This window comes from Chinchilla lanigera, unplaced genomic scaffold, assembly GCF_000276665.1.
Source record: "Chinchilla lanigera isolate Chin_1 unplaced genomic scaffold, ChiLan1.0 scaffold00137, whole genome shotgun sequence".
Classification (NCBI taxonomy): Eukaryota; Metazoa; Chordata; class Mammalia; order Rodentia; family Chinchillidae; genus Chinchilla; species Chinchilla lanigera.
Window position 1 is genome coordinate 225,438 of NW_004955538.1, and position 22,912 is coordinate 248,349.

General features: G+C 37.8%; 1 long non-coding RNA gene across 9 annotated transcripts in view; it reads left to right on the forward strand.

Moving 5' to 3' along the window:
* The window catches only part of LOC102021044, a 51,107-nt gene that overhangs the window by 23,193 nt on the left and 5,002 nt on the right, over positions 1-22,912 (forward strand). For 6 of the 9 annotated variants that reach the window (XR_264790.2, XR_001232104.1, XR_001232103.1 and 3 more), the window contains 12 exons: positions 5,578-5,664; positions 6,924-7,112; positions 10,516-10,590; positions 12,918-12,981; positions 13,362-13,404; positions 15,069-15,116; positions 16,904-16,947; positions 17,785-17,871; positions 18,817-18,857; positions 20,335-20,370; positions 20,745-20,828; positions 21,669-21,755. This is a non-coding gene — a long non-coding RNA (uncharacterized LOC102021044). The remainder of the gene's footprint in view (positions 1-5,577; positions 5,665-6,923; positions 7,113-10,515; positions 10,591-12,917; positions 12,982-13,361; positions 13,405-15,068; positions 15,117-16,903; positions 16,948-17,784; positions 17,872-18,816; positions 18,858-20,334; positions 20,371-20,744; positions 20,829-21,668; positions 21,756-22,912) is intronic. The other 3 variants (XR_001232107.1, XR_001232108.1, XR_001232106.1) reach the window with 2 other exon arrangements.

Below are 22,912 nucleotides of genomic sequence, written 5' to 3' on the forward strand. Positions count from 1 at the left end.
AGGGATCAATTCCTAAATTTCTTTCCCAGCCTGGGTAACTGAGTGACTTAGTGAGACCTTGTCTCCAAAGGGGGAGGTGAATTTGGGGGTGTAGCTCCGTGAGAGTTCCCCAGGTTCCATTCCCAGTACAAAAACGTTTACTTAAATATCTAACTATGTATAAGTGATACTCATTAGCAGGAAAAATATTCCATGTTTTACCATGTGGGTAGAGAATACACACCTGGGTTCTTGTAATGGTCATTTCTTATTCTTGTGTACATGGTAGATAAGTCAGTTAAAATGTTTCAGGACAGTTGTGGGCCACTAATTAAAATGCCTCACAAGTGGACACTTAGGCTTAATCTTTTACAGCCTTGTAGATCTCCCTTGAATGACTCAATGTAGGCTGCATTTTCTTAAATCTGCTTTTATTCCACACAATCTTTTTAATTATTCTCCAGTTGTGAAAATTGTAGCTGTTACTTCTGCGGATAAAGAGTGTAGCGCACAGTTACGTTCTGATTTGATAAATTTGTCCCTGCATGTTATTACTGTAGAGAAGTAATTAAGTACATATGTAAATAAAGTTGCAAAGCGTTTTGCATCACACTGTGATAGGACTATCTTAGGAACAAACGAGAACTAATGTGTTCCAGGATAACACAACCGAGACTTTTAAAGATAGGAGAAGGAAGACAGTCTATGAGATTTATAGATTTTAGCAACATCACGGTTGTAATTGTTTGTAGTTTTCTTAGATGATTTTATTTTTAGTAATTCAGTGAACTAATTTGTAAACAATAGTACAAGTAAATGAAGAAAGTGTTCAAGCCAAGAGTCACCATAAATGCCCTGCAGGGGCTGAACAAGAGTTTTAATTTAACCCTGTAGCTCTGAGATCCATTAAAAAAGGAGAATTGCTATTTCTGTGGGAAATGAACGCTAGCAGAAGTTAGGAGGAGTCAGGTTGTATTCTTGAGGTTTCTTAATACAAGTTATTTTCTTACGAGAAATCAGGGGACTGGGGATATAGCTCAGTAGCATAGCACCTGCCTGGCAAGCACAAGGTCCTGAATTCGATTCCCGGTACCAGAAAAAAATCAAGGCATGAATGAAAAAATACGTAAATTAACGAGAAAATGAGAGCAGTCATTGGCTCAGTTGTGGAAGTGCCAGGTAATAAGGAATCGGATTCACACTGTTTTCTGGAACTGAGCTCTTGCAGCCTTTCTACAATCACATAAGAACTCTACGAGACTGTTGGTTTTTTTGATTTTTCTATGTAGATTACATGGCACCAAGGAATAAAGTTTTATTTTTTTCTGATCAGTTTATTTATTTCCTCTTCTTGTCTTACTGCATTAGTGAGGACTCCAATGTAGTTTTGAAAATCAGTGGTGAGAGGGAACACCCTTGTGTTGTTTGTGACTTTAGTTTAAAAGGTTTAAGTTTCTCCCTTAGGTGTAATTTTAGCTATGGGTGTATAATTTTTTGCCTTTGATGTTCTTTATCAAGTACAGGTATCCCTCTCTTCCTACTTGAGCTTTTTTTTTTTCTAACCATGAATCAGGGCTAGATTTCATCACAAAGTTTTTTCAAAATCTACTAATATAATCACAGGCATTGTTTTTCTTGTTGATGTGTTCAATTAAGTGATTTTCATTTTTTGAATCAGACTTGCATACTTGAGATGAGGTACGGTTACCTTGCGGGGCATACTTTATTATTATGGGGCACAATTCTTCTTACATGTTGTTGCATTTGATGAGTGCATATTTGGGGGGCTTTTTGTATATATGTTCGTATGAAATACTGGTCTGCAGCTTTCTCTCTTGTACTTTTACTGATTTGGTACTGCCGGCCTTTGAGAATGGGTTAGTCAGTATTTTTCTATTTGAATTTTTGAGAGAAATTGTAGATTTGCTTTCATTTCTTCTTGATATGAGGTAATTTCCTGGCGAGTGCATCTGGGTTTGGTGCTTTCTGGCTTAGGTTAGTAGTTAGTTATCATGTTCTTTAATAGATGTGTATCTTTCTCCATGTGTGTTTACTACATGTGTAAGTTCTCTGTGTGTACCTTTCAAAAAAAATCGGTCCATTTCATCTGGTATATCAAGTTTAAGGGTGGAGTTATCCTTAGTATTCCTTTAGTACATTTCTAATACCATGCAATCTATAGCAATGTCCCTTCCTTATTTCAGATAGTAATAATTTATGACCTTTCTCTCTGAATTTTTCCAAATAACAGCTTTTTTCCCTTTGATCCCCGCCCCGTGATGATCTATTTTCAATCTCATTGATTTCCCCTGTGATTTTTGTTATTTTAATTCTGCTCATTTTGTACTTGATTTGCTCTTCTCTTTGTAGTTTCCTCAGGAGGAGCACCTAGTCTATTGATTTCTCGGATATTTATTTAAGTCACTTTATTTTAAATTGACAAGACATGGTCTTTGATACATGCACACAGCTGATGATGAGATCTAGCTGAGTAATCTGTCTCTCACCTCATCTATCATTTTCATTACTCAGTATTTGAAATTTGCTCTCGTTGTTATTTCGAAATAGACCACACATCATTGCTGTTGAGTGTAGCAACACTTCTGTGCAGTAGATCTCCACGTGTGCTCTCCCTGTCCCTCTGAATCTTGGTGGTCTTTGACCAGTCACTCCGCGTTGTCCCCGTCAGACCTGACCCCAGCTACTGGTCACCATTATTTCCTCTTTACTTCTATGAGCTCAGCGTCTTTAGGTTCCACGTATGTGAGGCTACGGGATTTGTCTTTCTGTGCCTGGCATATTTCACTTAGTACAATGTACTGTCTGTACTGTCACGAAAGGTAGACTTTCTCTTTGTGAGGCTGAATAGAATCCCACTGTATACGTATTCACGGAGGGATATTGCTGATGGTTCCATAGATTGGCTAATGTGAATGTTTAAGTGAACGCAGGAATGTGGAGAGAGTTTTGCCGTATTGACTTCTGTTCCTTTGGCTGTGTAAGTGCGATTGTGGGCTCATGGCAGTGCTTTGGCTTGTCTTCAGTTTTTTTGTTCAGCGTTTTATAGTTTATACAGGCTTTTCATCTACACTTACCGCTAGGTATATTATTTGATTTTAAAAATATAATAATTTTCTTGTTACTTTTTTGTCAGTATATAAAATGACTAGTTATTTTTGTGCTGATTTTTGCATCTTGCAATTTTACTGAATTTGTTTATCAGTTCCTTTTTCTTTTTCTCCTTTCATTTCTTTCGAGACAAGGAGTTCAGCTAGCCTTGAACTCACTTACTTAGCCCAGACTGGCCTTGGACTCACAGTGATCCTCCTGCCTCAGTCTCCCAAGTGCTAGGATTATAGGCGTGTTCCACCATGCCTGGATGTTTATCAGTTTTGACATCTTCCTTCCCTTCTTTTCTTTTCTTCTTTCTCTCTCTCTCTCTCTGTTTCTTTCTTTCATTCATTCTTCCTTTCTTTACTGGGAATTGAATTCAGGGTCTTGTGCTGAGCTATATCCCGGGACCTTCTTTCTTTGTTTTTTAATTGATGTCATCTCGGGTTTTATGTGTCCAACCATGTTGTCGGCAAATAGAGACAATCTCACATCTTCCTTTCCTATTAAGGTGCATTTTCTTTCTTTAATCTACACATTCAATGATAAATTTTCCTCTGTCCAATTGATTTCACAGCATCCACTGTTTGTTCAGTTTTAGTTAAAGGGAAACTTTATAGAAATGGATTGTTGAGTATGCATCCAATTGAGTGAGAGCAATCACAGGCACACTTAGACCTTGTATAATATGAGAAAAGTTCAGAATGATCAGATGTCTCCGTTGAGTTTTATTAACAACCCCAAAATGCTCTAGTCAGTCATTTGTTTGGGATAAGGAATAGATAGAGGTGCTGCAGTTATTCAGGGCTCATTTGTAGTTTCTTTGTAGTAATGTCTACTATAATTGAATAAGTCAATAAAGTCTTATACTTATTTGATAGAAAAAATTAGAGATCAATGAAGATACTGTCTTCTGAGATAATGGTAATTATTAATTTGGATTTTTACTGCTAGTATTCTTAAAAACATGGAATGTACATGTAGATCCTAGCATACAATACTATTTCAGTTCTGGATTACTGACTGAGTAGCCATTTTAGCTATTCTTTAGAAAATAAACATGGTCAAATCTGTCCATGAACAATTAAATAAATGAGTAAATAAATGAATGTATGAGCTAGAATCAAACAGGTCATTACTAGGAATTTAAAGACAGGTGTAGGTTTTTTTTTTTTTTTTTTATGTTTTTTGGTACCGGGAATCAAACTCACGACCTTGTACTTGCCAGGCAGGTGCTGCACCCCGAGCTCTATCCCCGGCCGAAGACAGATTTAAATGTACACAAACTCAGCAAAAGTAATATCTGTTAAGATGATTTTTATTTTGTTAAAGCTGTTAAAATATAGAGATTTTTTGATAGGTAATTCTTATTTTTAGCTGATGATAGATGGTATGGTATCCACTCTGTTATTCAAAAATAGACAAGAGGAGCCAGGGATATAGCTCAGTGGCACAAGCACCTGCCTGCCAAGCACAAGGTCCTGAGTTTGATCACCAGTACCAATAAATAAATAAATAAATAAATAAATAAGAGGAGCTGCCATTCTTGTAGCAATGATGAAAATTTAGGCATAAATTAGGGTTCTTGATCAGTGCAGATAAATGTTAATGAAAAATAATGTAAGCTGGGGCCAGGGATATAGCTCTAGCACAAGTGCTTGCCTGGCAAGCCCAAGGTGCTGAGTTGGAATCCCAGTACCAAAAAAAAAAAAAAAAAGAAAGAAAGAAAGAAAATATAACATAAACCTATATTATATGATCATATCAAAGTTTTCTTCTTCTCTTTTTGCATATATTAAACACTACATGTATGCTTTCATCAATCTTTAGTCACGAAGCCTTGCTTGCTATTTTGGTGACTAAGGACCTTAGATTATATGAATGCAGAATACACAAATGATTTAAGCACACATCAAAAACTACACGACGTCAAGTGAATTTTTTTTCTTTTTTGTCTTTTTTGGAACAGGGTCTCACTATGCAGTTCAGGCTGGCCTTGAGCTCACTTTGTAGCCCAGGGTGGCCTCAAACTCACAATGATCCTCCTGCCTCAGCCTCCCGAGTGCTGGGATTATAGGTGTGCGCCGCCACACTTGGCAACATTGAGTAAATCCTGTACCACTTTGAGAATGTGTCGTGTAGTAAAGGTGTATTATTGAATTCATCTAAAGCCAATTAAAAGGCAGTCTAGGGGCCGGGGGTACAGCTCAGTGGCACAGCGCCTGCCTAGCAAGCGCAAGGTCCTGAGTTTAATTCCCGGTACCAAAACAAACAAGCAAATAAATAAATGAATAAATAAAAAGCAGTCTATTACCCAATTGTATAGGGTATTTATGTAACAGATACTTGTAGTAATGATAGATACTATTTTGGGGGTAGTTACAGCAGTGACCCGTACGTTATTGAAAAGTGAAAATAAAATTCAGGATTATTGAAGAAAGGTCCAGTGTGTGTTCCTATCTAGTTAAGCCTGCTTTTCTTCCACAGAATGTCCATAAGGGCTGACTTATTCAGCTGTCCTACGAAACAAAAGCTTGGCAGTTAGTTCTGTGGGCAAAGAACGTAGACAATAATGTAAGTAAGACCTCAAGTTCAAGTGCTGTGGGGAGCTTTGTCCGTGTGTGGAGTGGAGCTCAATGGAATCCGTGTCTATATAAGACACAAAATCTCTGAGAACGGACCGATGATGGGAATGGGTGATGAACCTGAAACATGTTTGATCTCAGTTGGAGGTGCTTTCGTCATTGTTTTCTGCTGAGAAACATTTGATATTGCTTTTCATTTGCCAACACAAATGATTGAAACATTTCCCTGCTGATGTGATCCTGGCTGGCCAGCCCTCCTCTGACAGCCTGAGAGAGTGTTGGAAGCGGGTGGCCTCCTCTCTTTTCATTGAACCATCTTTAAGACAGGCAGACTGACTCAAAAGGTCCCATAGAGGACTGGTGGCAAATGCAGGTTTGCTAGTTGATCTCACACATTCTCTGAGGTCCGGTCTGAGTGGAGAACCAGTCTAGGAACAAAGAGCAACCCAGTGGGGAAATCTTGTTCTTAGACTTTTGTGACTGTAATGTTCTTCATAAATGAATAAGCTCATGAACAAAGGAGGAAAAACGTGCTCGGCCTATGATGAGTACCATGGGGTATCTGAAACAGGATATTTTGATTAAACCCAAATGGATCTCTGAGGTCTGTTACAAAAAGACATGTAATTATTCCTCCTTTGGGGAATAAGCCCATGCTAACGTGTCCTTGGGCTTTCGAGTCTTTTGTGGATGGATTTTACTGTGCGTTTGTGTGCATGCAATACTGAGGTCAAACCCAACATGCCCTCTATTCCTGAGTTACACCCTCATTCTAGATTTTACTTTATTATAAAATCAGCCTATACAAAAGATGCATGAATGAGAGAAGAGGTCAAGTCATGCAATTATGACAAGAGAATTTAATATTTGTATATAAAATTGTTTTGTGCTGGTAATGGATTGCTGACTGATATACATTTACTCAAATAATTGCTAAACAACTACATAATTGTGAGACAAGCAGAGACTAATGATGAGAATTTTAAGACAATCTTTTCGCACTTGCTGATTCTTGTGAAAACACAGAAAAACCAGTCTGTTATTCTGAGGGTAATGACTATGGACAGATGTGGATCCCGTCAGTGTTGCAGCCCGCTGCTGTGTGACATGACAGCCACTGATGTCTTTGTATTAAAGAAAGAGGTGATTTTATGTCTTCATTTATTTTGTAAAAGTCAGCAAACCGTGGACCAATTAGGGATAAATGTTATAATATGGGAATGCTGATCCACGGTTTTTCTATGACAGGTATTCTAAGAAAATTTCTGAGCTCTCCTAATTTTTTGAAAGACGCAAATGGACTTTTTCAAGTCGTAATAACTTGGTGTTTTAAGAAACAAGGACATGTTTTTAAAAATAGACTTTTGTTCCTCTGGAACACACATAGCTGATTTTATCATGTTCTAATCATGAGGATCATCACTGCCTCGGACTGCTGTAAGTAAACATACCCACGCTGACATTCTGGGTTTGAATGGCATTTCTTCACGGGTGCCCCCTAAATTATTTCACTACAATAAATTGTTAAATAATAGATGAAACGAAGGACTGCCAATCATGGGCCTGTTATGGCAATGAGCAAAAAAAATGTGATTAATTCATCTCAACCCTAATGAGGACATTACTAAAGCTGTTGAGGGAATTTTGCAGATTTATCTGCCCATTTGCTTTGGCTGTAGTTGCTTAATATGGCCCCTCATTAGCGAGCATCTTATGCACACCTCCCTCCCAAGGAGAGGCCAGAAAGTAGCAGATGTCAGTTCTAACAAGTGTGTGCTGCATTCGGAGTTCTAGGGTGCTGATTACAGAGCTCTGAGCTTGGGGCAGGCCCCAGCCCTGAGAAGGGACTGACCTGAAGTGCGGTGGGATGATTAACCCACAGGTGTGAGGCAGAGGTTTCCTGTGATAAGTGACTGAGTCCATTTGCTCTGCAGGAAAGAGAGCAGTGAACGGAGTTTAGTCCTATTAAAGCCTTTTGTCCTCAGTTTTCTGTTAGTACAGGGTATTGATTATACAATTATTATTGTGAATCCACGAATGGCTGAATCAATGTAAGAAGGTTTAAGTAGCCAGAGATGCGGAGAGCCAGGCCCGGATCGATGGGGTGTATTGGTGGAGATGTCTGAACCAGCACCTTTGATTAAGCCTTCTGTGTAGCTCATGGTCCAGTACAGAGCTGGAGCCAGCATAATATCCTGTAGATGTGACCAAAGTCAGGGCCACTCAATGAGCCAGCCTTGGGATTTTATGGGGTAAGATATGGAATATATTATTTCAAGCAAATTAATACATAAATACTTAGATAAATATATACACAAAAGAAGACCTGGAGGCCTGTTTAGGGCGTAATTAGTGAAGTACAATAAAATATGAATTACCAACATTACTACTTGCCATATAACAAGTACAATTATTAATTAGAAGTAAAAGGAACAGATGGAACCTCTAATCCTGTCCTATGGAGCATTTCAGTACCTGTAGCTGAGACAGTTTTTTGTAGTTTGCTGTTCATTTTTTTAATTAAGAAAAGGAAAACCTTGTGCATCAGCCAATAGCCATCTTCTTCCTAGATGCTCATCCTGGCAGATGCGTGCCATTGCTCTAGGTGTTATTCATAGACAGATGATGTCATCAGTACTGTTTATCGTATTATTTAAAACTGAAAGTTCAATACTAGATGAATAACACTTGCATTTTTGAGCCAAAGTTTATTGGTATCTAGTTTTGCTCGGCTGACTCATTACAAAACCAAATCAGTCTTTTTTTTTTCCCTCCCCAGGCTGAGCAGGGTAGCTGATTTGATCATTTGTTAAAGAATGATTATTCAGAATAAGGAGCATTGATATAATAAAGGCAAGTCCCTTAGTTCACGATGTGCATTTGGATTGTTTATTCATGGTGCTAGCTGCAGGATTTCAAAGTAGTAACTACAGGTATAAAATAAATAAAACATGCCAGATATGGACCAAGAATGGGAATGTGTTATGTTTAATCTAAATTAAAACAACTGAAATGATTTTAGAAGATGACAAAAATTATTAAATTATTAGTGGGACATTTTACTATTTTTTGAATAGCATGGTTGCTTTCATCATTCCTATATGGGCAGAAATCCTGGCTAATAGCTCTTTTGGGACAGTCAAGAGTGTAGAGGGTTTTGTGCATTTTTCAGGATAACAGAAGATGACAGTTTCAGTATTTTTTTTTGAACCACCTTTGGCCTATGAATGAATTAAATAGAGGTGGGTCACACAAAATGTAATGGTAAATTTTGATGGAAAGGGCTGGGGATTTAGCTCAGTGGCACAGTGCCTGCCTGGCAAGTGCAACGTCGTGAGTTCGATTCCCAGTACCAGAAGAAAAAAACAAACAAAAACAAAACAAAACAAAAAAAATTTTTTTTGATGGAAAGCTGGCACATAGACCAATCTATATGTGCACCTTTGAGCACCACTTAAAAAAATATGACGTATAGATCAGCAGACAAGAGCCTAGAATTCAAAGCCTTTTTGGGACCTGGTCGGTTGGGGTTGTGTACTATTTGTATGTTGGCAAATTAATCAATAAATGAAAAACAATGGCTGGTGTAAACCAGTGATGAATTGCATGGGGTTTCTGAATCGAAGGCTCTGATTAAACTCATCTGCAACTCTGAGGTCCATGGCAAAGAGATTCTGTATTCCCTTCACGGAAGATGAGCCCACGGAGTCTTGTTCTTATTCTTCCTGGCTTGGGGGGTGGGTATGAATTACCTTACTATAATAAAACTAGCCATGAATAAATAGTGTATCCGTAGATGAAGAATATGAGAGGTACATAGGTATTTGCTTCTTAAAACATGAGTTCCTACTAATTTTGAGACTCTTAGTTCAAGGGTATTGACAGGGAAGGGTCTTAGCACTCTTTGATGATCATCTGCGGCTGAAATGTTGAGACGTGCTCTCCACTGATGAAAAGTGTTTACATAAATAGGTATTTGATGGAGTAAATACATAAACAAAAGAGAGAGCATAGAATAATGATGAGATTTCATACCACAAAGCTTTATGATTAATACAGTCTTTCTATTTAGTTGACAAAAGAAAAGAAACATTAATTTGAAACCATTTGCTATCCTTTTAGGTAACTTATCCAGCGTACAGGGTCTCAGAGATGCTAAAGTGTAACTGAGGGAACAAATTTATCCATTTATATCTCGATTTGCTTTTGAGAAAGCCAGCAATTAAAGCAGCGGTGGAAAGCGTGCTGTTGGACTTAGAGATCGTGGTTTGTTGCATGATTGAAATCCATAGGAAGGCACAGGTTCCTAGAGCTCGCCAGTGGTGCCTGCAGACTCTTAGTAATTTAGTGTACTGATTTTGTTTTGATGGATGGAAGCCATTAGAAAAATAATCCCATGTGATCCCACTAAATGCCTCAGTTAGTGAGTGATTTCATAAATATAGTAAGAAGGGTTAGGCTTAGACCTCCAGTGGGTGTACCATGTGCTGAATCTCTCATTTATCTAGTTTTGTCCAAAGTCCAACAGAATGATAATTTTGCCCTTACCTAATGTATATAAAACTTTCAAACAGATGTCCCTAATAATTATAGTAATTTTCCTTGTTTTTTACAGGTAAATTAAGTAGTGTCTATTTAGTTATTTAGAACAATAAATTGCAGATATTGTTTTCTTTCAAATTACACAACCTAATAAATACACAGTAGTGTTCTCTTCCCAAGTGTTCAAAATAAAATACAAATCAAAATTTACAGTTCATTGATTGTTACCTGTGTTTTGTTTAAAACAGCTAAATTAGACTCTTTTAGCTCATTTAAACATTTGCTTTCTGCTCCTCAGAGTGAACGCAGTCTACGTGTATCCATGATTATCTTCCTGTGACGACCTTGTCTTCTAAGGAGAGAAGATGTCAGTGTAAGTAACAGGAAAGCGTGTGTCCTCTCTCCAGGAAGGCCTGGATCGCAGTATTACCAGGGTTATGTTAAAGGAATAAGTTCAAAAGTTGTCACACTCTGACCAATGCTAGAAATTGTTTATGAATTAATACTTATGATTAATCCCACTCAACAGAACTGAATTCCCTAGGACAAAAAGAGGAGTGGCGTTTCTGCCACGTGAAGCATTTTTAAGAGGACATTGTATTTTTATCTTACAGTGAATTCCAACACTTCTTCCTCACCATTCTTATGGTTTGCTAACCCACTGAGAGGCATAGATAAGAAAATATAGTCTTACTTGCTCCTTGGCACTGGTATAAAATAGGAGTGCATTGTACCATCTTTAAAATATGGATATTAAATGAAAGAGGCCCGAGGGTGCACCTTTCTTGCTTTTTTTTTTTTCCTTTTTTTTGGTTCTGGTAATCTTACTCTAGACCTTGAGCTTGCCAAGGTGGCGCTGCACCGCTGAGCTATCTCCCCAGCTCCCCTAGGCCCGAGGGTGGACCAGTGACCAATAGGAAACTGACACGGTAGAAGGAGACATATTAATCCCTATTTTTACACTGAGGTTTGTTTTGCAGAGAGATAAAGGCCTCTGGCTCTGTGGGATATGACCTTTCACAGACATACCATATTAAGGATCTTTCCCCCTAATTCGTGGACAGTGACTATTATCAGTGAATTCACAAATAAGAATAATGCAGATGAATGCAAGCACAGAATACCAAGTCTGGATCAATGATGAGTACGCGTGGGGCATCTGAATCAAGGACTCTGATTAAACCCAGTCTGTGACTCTGAGGTCCTTTTTGTCTATGGGAAATGTGCTTATAGAGGAATTGGAATCTGTCAAGGAATTATTTATGGTCTTTAGTTGTTCATTTATGTAGACTGTATTGTTTAAACTAACTCCATGCATGAATAAATTCAGAGAGGGCTGCACATCCAGTTTTGAAAGGGGCTGATATTCCAAGGATTGATGTTCATTTCTCAGGGTTTGAGTTTGGGTAACACAGACTAAGGCTGCTGCCCCTGGGAGAAGAACTAGACATAGTTTTCTGCTTTTTGTTTTGGGTTAGGGTAAGTTGCTGAATGCATGTCTCCTTTTAAAAGTGAATTAGAATTTAATGAAGTTATATGTTGGCACAATAAAGAAATAGAATTTCAAATATGCACATTCAGTAATTCAATATGGCAAATCATGGTAGATGCATGAATTAAAATATTTTAGTAATCAACTTAATGTAATTAACAAAATGACTAGTTATTGAAACATGGAAAAGCCTAAATGTGAATGTTGGAGTGTGAATATGATCCTTACATATCCTCTTGTAGTCACTGATTTTCACTTAAAATGAAAAATGTGAACACATTTTTGGATGACTTTGTGAACAATAAATGAATAGAAAGACGTTAGTATCCCCAAAGGTTTTGCCCATTGTCCTTAGGGGTCATGAACACCGTTGATATCTTTGTGAGTTAATAAGGGAATAATATCGTATCTCAATCCGTTTGTTAAAAGGGGGAACTGTGGGCCAGTGGGAAGCACATGTAATATCTGAAGTGCTATCATCAATCTTGTCTTCACTCTTTAAGGTTATTTAAACAAATGAGGCTCATCTCGGAAGAGTCATTGAGACCTCACTGTCTACATCTATCTTGCTATTAACATTTAAAGTCAAACTAATGAAAAATAAAAATTTAGCTCCTCAGGCATACTTAATCACATTTCAAACCACATATGGCTTCCATGCTGGACAGAGGATGCTGGTGTCACCTCACAAAGGTCCAGGAGTATGCCCGGGGACAGCGTAGATTCTTGCAGTAAATGGTGGTTTGTTTGGGGTAGCAGATGGCGCTACTGTTGTGTGTTTTCTTTAGGGAGAAACAAGAGATAATTAAATTATCCTTAGAGTTAGTAAATAAATGAGTTAGTACATCCATGAATTAATGTACAACATGGCTCACTTGTGTCATAAAACACAAATTTAAATTCATGCCGTTTTGCAAAAGTTTCCCCCATTTAACAATTATCTAGCCTTTGTTCTGTTTGATAGAGGTGTCTAGATGGATTGTAATTGTCGTTCATTTTCTGTAGAGGGGTAGACTGATTTTAATCATATTATTTCATATGAAAAGTGGAAGTAAGTCAGCGCGTGAGAATAATATCACTGAGGGATTGATGAGAAAAGTGTGCCGCAAACCAGTGTTGTGATTAATCTAGTAATGTACCTCTAAGCTCTGCTTAAAAATCTATTAACATGTTATACTTTTATCTTGGCCATGTGTCTTTTCCTCCAGAAGGAGCACCCAGCGTGGGACTTGGTCCTTCTCATGTGGTGAAAGTTTTGGCTGTTCCTCTTTGGTAAGGAGAAATCTCAGTCGGATTTCCTGTTGTTGGTTTGTTTGTGTGTGCTCGTGGAAGTATGGAAACCAAGACTTTATACACAAAAATTAAACCCCAGAGCACCCATCGTGGGCCTACCGTAGAGATGTGTTACAGAACAAGGGGTGCTAGGAACCCATTTCAGAACCCGAGATTGTTTTTTTTAAAAAGATCAGAGGCATTTCGATAATTTCCAGAACTGTTTGATATTTCATGTTATTTCTGCAATGTGGTTGTCTTAAGCATTTCCATTCTACAATCCGGGCCCTTTAGAGAAATCTTTTAGGAGGTGATACGTGTTTTGGTTCTAGCTGTGGGATGCTGTTGCGGGTTTTGATTGCTCTTTGTACTGTTTTTAGACAAAGGCAGATTCCACGGACACGTCTCAGTCAAGGAGCGCGGGTAAGAAACAAGATTCATTGACTCTTTCACGTCTGAACACGTTGTGGGCCTGATGACAGTGTAGTCATATTCAGGATCTTGTTATTGAGAATTAAGGAAGGCTAAGTGCTATGTCTGGACCAGTGATGAGCTTGGTGGGTGTCTGAATTGAACATTTTGATCAAAGCCATCTGGAACTCTGAGGTCCATTTTGAAAAGTGGCCTGTCTCTTTCCTCTGTGGAAATGACCCTGTGGCAGATGTTCAGATTATTCAGGTAATTGGTTAGCCATGTTCACTGTTATGAGTGTAGACTGTATTTTTATTAGTCATTCAATACATGAAGAAATGAGACGAGTATAGATCAGGTGGATGGTAGAGTGCGGATCATTACTATACTTACATGTAGTGCCTAATCCCAGTGTCAGATATTGATGAATGCAGTTGCCCCTTTGTAAGATGCGTGGCATGTAGATGTAAGTCTCAGCATCATAGTTTGATGTAGGTGGGTACTCGCTGCTTGTTTGTACTTAGAGCAAAGTTGTAAAACAAACAACAGATTAAGCACTTATTTAGCTGGCAAAAGGAATGAGCGCAGCTCATCTTGAGAGTATCTCTAGGGAAAGAGTTATTAATCCAAATATGAATTTTATTAAAAATATGAAAGAACATCTGTTTTAAAATTTATTTCCCTGATTTACTTATATTAATTATACATATGAATGGGGCGCAGTGTTGAGTTCCAACAAGCGCATCTGGTGTTTAAATCTCCATGGGCAGCGTAATGAACATGTGGGAACATAACGGCATTTTTTTAAGGTTTTGGGCTAACGTTAGCTGTTTCTTATATATTGGTAAATGACTCCTTTAGAGTACAGTATGTCCTTGTCATGGTTTTGTTTTTAAAATAAGGCAAAATGTAGACCCAGAAGAAGTCAGAGCTGGGAAGGTAGCTCAGTGGTAGGTCACTCACCTAGCATGCAGGTCATCCTCAGTTCAACCCCCACTACCACAAAATAAAGAAAATAAAGTGAAAAAACCAGACAAAAGCATAAGAAGGGTCCACTCTTCCTATTTTGGATATGAGAATACAGACACTCCAACATGGATACCATTTCGGTTTTGGGTTGTCCCTAGGTTACCACCGTGTGGTTATTATATATGAGTGCACGGTCACATGGTCCATGAGTCATTCTGTAAATGAGGGACGAGGGCACTGGTAGTAGCATATATATAAGCAGTGTGACATACTGACCATTGGTACAAATAGGCAATCAACAATGAATGTAAATTCACCTTTTTCTTGACAAATTGACTCCAGAGAAAGCAAGAAGATAATCTATGCTCTTGCCTCTGTGGATAGGGATCTATAGTGTGTATCTGATAATTCATTGTTTTGAATGATGCCTTTCATAGATGCCTTTCATAGTGTTTATCATATTATTTAAAATTAGTAAATCTTAATTTTAATAGATAAATAAAAATATCGTATTATTGGGTCACTCCTGAAAAAGGACTTGAATCCACTTTATGATCACTCTAGCACACAGCTAATATCTTTAAGCTGATCGAAATCTGTAGTGTTTATTCTTTCCAAAGTTGATATTTGATGTCATAGAATGAAGATGATGGCGGATTTTTTATTTACTTACTTATTTATTTATTTATTTTCTTTTTTGATGGCAGGTTTAATTCAGTCTCTGTGGAGGAAGATTTGAGCTGTTGTCATCTGAGGTAAGAATCCCAGTGAACAAGTACATAATAGTCAAAGAATCCCGTTAATCACAGCGGGTTTCTCATTAGTGTTTATCGAATTGTTTGCATTAAGCCATTAATAGACCAGTGCTCTCAATGTCTTCTGAAAGCAAGTTTGTGATTTATCCACTTACATTGTTGCTAAGCTATAAGATCAGGGACTTTCCTCTCTTTACAAACTCATGTTTGTATCGCGTTTAAGTGAAAATTAACCCAGCGCTGCCATGTGCAAGCGGTTGCTTCATCTACACGCGGCTATTTGCCTTTAAGGAAATCATGTTCAAATGAATTTTTATCTTCTGTTTCCTGGGTGTGCCAGCCGCATTTTGAGTACGGAAGCAGCTGCTTGTGGTTCTGGGGCGCTGTCGGGACAGTGCTGTCCATAGCTGCCTTGTGCCTCACACCCAGCACTGTCTGTGAGGCAGCTCGCGACAGGAAGGAGGCAGGAGAGGAAAGATGGAGGGCTGGGATCCTCTGCAGCAAAGTGCTAATTGGCCCTTATGTGCTGTGCCGAGGGCCTCTACAGAGAGAGCTCTGCAGTACGAGGAGCAGACGTTGTCAGTGCGAGATAGCCGGCGCACAGATCTTGGTGGTGCTCAGGGTGATTGTTCTCGGCTTATTTTTTAAAATTCATTAGTATTGATTTTATTATTGCTAGCAAAGCAACAAATGGATCAATAAATAAAGGTAGAAATGAAGAAAAAAGATTGCTTATCCTGCCTGGATCAATGATGAGTAGCCTGGGGAGTCTGAATCAAGGACTTTGATTAATCCCTATACCTCTGAGATCCATTACAGGAAGATTCCTATTTATTATCTTATGGGAAATAGGCTTATTCCAGGAGTTTAAGAGAATATGAATTGTGTTCTTAGAGTTATGGGCACAGATTGTTATTAATTTTTCCCGTGAAACAGTTGATAAATAAATCAAGAAACCTACCTATGAATACAGACAGAATGGGTTATTTCTGGTCCCCATAGGAGAGTATTTCATGCAGTAAAAGCCATTACTAATAATACATTTATGAAGCACTGAATTTCAGTAACATAAATTGATCAAAGCTGGCCGTTTTGGGTAAGGAACAGTTACATAAATAGATGTTAGCATCTATGTTGTGGCATTAGGTTAGGTTATTTGTCTGATTATGAAAAGGGCAAAATATTTATATTCATTATTTATTAAATAGCTACCTAGTTGAGAAAGGGCTGAGATATAGATCTGTGTTAAGAATATGTCATATAACCCGTTGTGATTAATCTAGTAACCCTCACTATGTTTAAATTGAACTCCTCAGTGTAATTAAAGAGTAAAAAGTGAACTGATATTTTTTCTGTGTCCGAACATTCAAATGCACATTAATATCATACAGTTCCTGTGAAATTACAGGTATAATATTATTATGACTAATGCACAGATAAGTTAATACTGCGGCCAATGATTTAATTATTCAGTCATTAAGAATAGAAAGCATCGTAGGCTTGATCTCTGGTGTCATGATTTTCTACTCTCCATTTATGATAGCATCAGTGAGTGAATTATTAAGCAAAGCTCTAAATAAAGATAAATCGTGTGATACGTTGACCAATTGTGAAAATAAATGGATGACGAGCAGTGTTCATATGTATGGAAAATACAGAATTCCCTTAAGAAATGAATGATTCAAAGGTGTTAAAGTCTTTTAGTAGAAGATGGAATGGATGATAAACACTATGTTAGGACAGTTATCATTTTGTAAAATAACTCTTCTTCTTGTTTGTACTTTCAGCATAGCTGCTCCCCAGCCGACCTCCTAGGAGCAGGGAGACCCATGTGAGTGCAGTCAAAGGATCGTGGTGGTTTGGGTGGATTTTACATGATATTTATTGTATTGGTAGAAGCCTTATGTGTCATCCAAGCATGTGAACTTGGTGACAGGAGAAATATAAAATGGCTGTGCAGTGCTTTGTAAATTCATCAATAGCTGCAAATTTGCGATTGGCTAAGAAGAGATCTATCCACTCTGACTAAAGATCCTATAGTCAGCTCACGGTGTACCTAGGGATCTTGTTGTTAACTTTTTGTGATTCCTAGTTATGTAGTTATTATTAGTGAAATGAATAGTATATGTAGAAATTAATGGAGAATTAGTGGAGAAAGAAGTCCAGTCTTGGGTCAGTGATGACCACTGGTGTTGAATGAGGCATGGATGATGATCACAGCTCTAAGGTCCGAGTTCCAGCACAATAGGGCATCTAGTGTGTACCTCAGACCCTAGGAAGACAGCTCAGGAGTAGTGAAGGGGTCTCAGTCAAAAGGCTCATTCTGTTTTTCTAATTGGATCAATGAAAGTGTCATTGAACAAATATATAAATAATGAAGTGTTTGAAGCATTGACCAATTACGAAAAAATATGTGCCAAGAAATTCTGCTACTGTAAAACAAAAACCCCTCACTAAAATTCATTATGAAGTAGACATCAAAACATTATAATCTTGGTTGAGCATATCATATATAATAAATTTTAATGGCTTTAAGTTTTTTTGTCCAGTGTTACATATTTCCTTAAGCAAAAATGTCATCACAGTGTCTCTCGTACTTAATGTGAAAACGTAAGGAGGGATGGAGAGAAAACACTGAATCTTCTCATTTTCTGCTTTTTACTTGTAGAATGGATCATCTAAAACTGAAGACAGCATCCTTCCCAGGACGTGAAGTCTGCGGTTGACCCTATGTGTTAGGAACATGGAAACCAATGTGAGTATCAACAGAGCTCTTGGCTTGATTGTTTCTAAACAGGTATTAGGAAAAACATTGTGTATAATCAGAAACTGCCGATCATGGTGCAGTGATAATTGTGACATGGTTGTGAATCTTTGTGTTCTTTGAGCGATATAGACAGAGCAATCATGCAAGTAAAAGAAAGAAAATGGGTACAAGAATATAGTATAAAAAGCGTGATTACCACAGAAAAGTAGATATGTGGACTAACAAAATGGAACAGCTGTTAAGGAAATAACCCCATGAATCTTCAATCATCTGATTTTTGACAAACAGCCCACAAACACACATTCGAGGAAGGCATTTATGTAGCTAGAGATAGCGTCTGTATTTATACAGGAACAAGGGGTTAACGTAGGGTTTAGTCCAGGGGTTAATGTAGAATTTAGCATAGGAAGGCCACCTGAGGATCAGTGATGACCGCTAGAGTCGTATGAGTCACGGATGATGACTACAGTGCTCGAGTCTGAGGTCCAAACCATGAGAAATCTAGTGTGCACCTTGTGGTCGCAGAGCTAGTGCTGGGAATAGTCAAGGATGTCCTAGGACGGTCTTTGTGTTCTCGGAGGTTCAGTTTGCTTTTCTGGCTGGATCAATGAAACAACCAGTACACACAGTGTCATCTACTGACCAATGGTAAAAATATATAACGATGAGAATTACATTTTTTTGTATTTCAAACATGGAAGTCCTTGAAGAAAGAAAAAAACCTAAACGTCTTATAATTTTGGCTGAGGATGATAGATAAAATTGAATCAAGAATCTCCCACATAATTTAACTCTCACCTAAGTCAGCAGTGAAATTAACAGATGAGAGCAAGATTAAATGGACATAATATCAGTCCTTTTGTAGCCTCTTCTGCTTTGTACACAGCATTTATGCTCCCCACCCCAGTTTTTGCATTTTTTCTTGGTTGCCAGGTCTGTGTTTCTGCTTGAGTCTGAGGAGCATGGACACCAACGTGAGTACAGTCAAGGTTGTAGCCTTGGTTTGGGTGGTTTTAAGTGGCGTTCAGTGCACTTGTAGAAACATTTATATGCAGTTGAACAATGTCAGTAAAGGCTGAAATGTAAGCAAGACATCACCATGGAGCTTTAACATGAGTAACACAGAATACTGCAAATATATAATTAATATATTTAAAGGCGCCTAAGTCTATTAGAAGATATAAAACCCCAAGTATGTAAACTATTAGTGGAGGGAGACGTGTAGAGTAAAAATAATGGAATATGTCCTATTGAATGCCAGGTACCAGATGTTCAATATTTCTTCTCTTAAAAAATTAATAATTTAATTTCTACTGAGATGACTAATAAAATGAAGAGAGTGATGCATGGATAAATGAACAGAGACTGAATTTTTCAGTGCTCTTTTCTGCTTTATACTCAGAGTGGAAGCTCCTAACTTTCTTCCCAGTTCATGTGCTCTGTGTGTGGTTCCCTGTGTATGTTAACACCATGGACACCAGTATGATTACAAAGTTCTTACCTTGGTTTGGGTGTTTTTTTTGGTAGGGGAGAGTCTGGTTTTTATATTATGTTCACTGTGTTGGTAGAAGCATTACATATAATCCAAGAATGTTGTCTTAGTAACTTTTCTTATTGCTGAAACAATATACCTGACAGAGGAAAGGTTTTATTTCAGTTCATTCTGTAGAGGTTTCAGTGTGGAGTCAGCAGGTCTCCAAGGGGCATTGCAGAACAAAAATGGTTCATGGTAGGGGAGGTAAGATGAAGCAAAGCAGTAAGCAGCAAAGGAAGCCTTCCTTTCCCTTTTCTTCCATCCAGGCTCCGAATCCAGCGGTTGTCCTCACCCACAGCTAGGGCGGAGCATCCCGTCACCCACACCCAGAATAATGCTCACTAATCCAATTATCACACCCTTTACCCACATGACACACCCTTAATCAACATTCACACACCTTAAACCCAACCGTCTACGAGGATATGCAACTTTGGACAGACACGTGGATATAAATCATAACAAACATCCATCATGGCTCAATGATTAGCATGTCATGATTGTAAGACTTTATCGTAACTAACCAATATTCGTACAATTAATAATTACTAAGGCAAAGATAGGTACTCAGTGGGGTCAAAGATTCTGTATATAGCTTGAAAGTATAATTAAGGGTTTTTCTCTTTGATGTTTATGATTCATAGATATTATCATTAAAATTATGAATTTTTAATAAGCAAACATAGAAATTAAGACAAGGAGGCCAAGTCCTGATCCATGATGACCCCCCATGATGGTGTATGAGTTCTTGGATGATGATGATTACAGATCTGGAAGTATGAGGTTCAGAACACTGTCAGACACCTACTGCATACCTTTTGTCCCAGCGATATATTTGAGAAGTAGTCAGGCACTTATTATTTTCTTTGAATTTATACATTTTCATTCTTTTATATATATTTATATTTTTTTTCCAGTACCGGGAATCAAACTCACGATCTTGTGCTTGCCAGGTAAGTGCTGTGCCACTGAGCTAAATCCCCAGCCCCTACTTTTATAATTCTATAAAAATAAATAAAGTAAAGCAATTGAGGCATTAGGAAAAGAATACCGAGGCAAAATACTAATACTGTTCTTTAAAAGCACAGAAGTATCTTAGGAAATAATTGCATCAGAGGCACCATCTTTTGAGAGCTTTGAACAATGAAAATAAAGTGCTTAAATTTTTCTTCAGGTCAGAAACAAATTCAGTATTTGTTTCTTAAGAAGGAAATACCGTAGTTAGATATACATTGGCATTAATAGTGAAATAAAAGGAGCAGTCCAAGAATAAATGAATGGGTACAATATCAATCTTATCATTATCTGTTCTGCTCTGTACTCTCAGGATTGGAGCCTCCGAGCTGACACAGGCATGCTGTCCTGGTCATGAAGCCTGTGGTTTTTGGTACGTTAGGACCCAGAGACCACCGTGAGTACAAAGTTATTATATTCATTTGGGTGGATTTTAAAGGGTATTCGCTTAGTTGTAAAACTTATGTACAATGCAAAGTGTCAAGCGTGGCTCAGGGGGAAATAATAATGAGTGGCTCAATGAGAAATAATAAATGGGTGTGAAAGCCTTTGTTGAAAATTAGCAGCCATGAATGACATAATCAATGTAGGAAAAGAGCCTACAGATGCCGATAAAGTGTACCTACGGATTTGTCTTCAACATTGTGTGATTCCTGCTTATCAACGCGGTCGTGAAATGAATAGTTAGAAGTTAATGTCGAACATAATGGTGAAGATGAGGCTCAGTCTTGGATCAATGATGACCTCTGGTAGCATATGAGTCATGAACGGTGACTAAGCTCTGAAAGTCTGAGGTCCAATACCGTTAAATTTGGTGTGTCCCGCCTTCAGATCTTAGGAGCAGGAGTTAGGAATATTGAAGGGAGTTCTTGGTTTTTGTGTTCACGACCTTTCAATCTATTTTTGGAATTGGATCAAATATATAAATGAAGAGTAGAAAATTAGCCAATTATGAAAATAAATTTTCTGGAAGAAATACCATTAGTATATGTGAGACAGTCCAGGAAGCAATAAAAATGTTCGAAGTTGTAACATTCTTGCTGGACGGTGGCATTCTAGTAAAAATGATCACCTAAGTCCCTACCGAGGTCAGATTCTAAGTGTTCAGTGCTTTTCCTCAAAAAAATATATCGTTATAAATTTTTTTCTCTAAAAATGACTAATGAAATGCACAAAGAATGCAAGAATGAATGACAGAATATCAAATTTTGTTTTCTTTTGTGCTTTGTACCCTCAGAACGAACCCTCCCGCACTGACCGAAGCATTCCACCCCTCGTCATGAGTTCTGTGGTTCCCCTGTGTGTTAGGAACGTGGAGAGCGGTGTGCGTATTGTCAAAATTCTTGTCCTGTCTTGGGTGTTTTTAAAGGGTGTTCACTCCTGGTAAAAGCATTGTATATGACCCAAGAGCATCCACTGTGATCCAGGGAAAAATATGAAATGGCCATGAGATACTCTGTGTATTAACCAATATTTATAAAATTAAGAGTAAGGCAAAGATTTCTACTTATCTGATTACTATTAGTGAGTAAAATAGTACATAAGCAAACAGAAATTAATGGAGCTGACAAATGACATCCGATGTGTACCTTGTGATCCTAGGGATAGGTATCAGTAGTGGTTAGGATGTTTTAGTCTTTGTGTTCACAGAGTCTTTATCTTTTTTTAATTATGTTAGTCCTTGGGTACTTGTGAGGGTTAGGGCCATATTTAGTGATGTTCACTTTGCTGTTAAAGAACGTCCTCACAGTTTTGCTTGTAATTCATAACTAATGAGATGAAGGAGAGATGGAGGGAACATCAGCTTTTTATGTGTTCACCTTTATACTCAGAATGGATGCTTCCAAAATGATTTAAACATTTTATTTTCTTGGTCGCAAAGTCTATGGTTTTCTGTGTTGGGGAGTTCAAAAAAATCAGCATGAGTGTAGTCAGAGTATTTGTTTCCATCTGGGTAGTTTTCAAAGGATGTTCATTTTGTAGATAGAAGTATCACGTAGATGAAAGATCATCAGTAATGGTCCAAGCAAAAATTAAAATGGCTTTGCAGCACATTCTTCATTTAGCAATATGTATTTGCAAAATTAAGAACAAGAAAAGCCGTATGTTCAATGTGGTGAAAGATCCTGTCAATACCTACAAACTGTAACTAAGGATTTTGTTTTTAACTCTGTATAATTTCTAGCTATCAACAGACTAAGGTAGAATTTTATGAGAAGAGGAGGCCAGGATCAGTGATGACCACTGGTGGGATATGAGTCGTAGATGGTGACTAAACTCTGGATATCTGAGGTTCAACAGTATGAGACCCCTACTGTGTGCTTTATGTTGGCACAGGTAGATGTTAGGAATAGTCAAGGATGTCCTTCATCTTTGTGTTCCTGAAGTGTCAGTATATTATTGTAATTAGATCAAAAAAAGAACTATTACTTACACACATAGTCACAATCTAAGAAAAATATATACACCAGAGATAGAAAA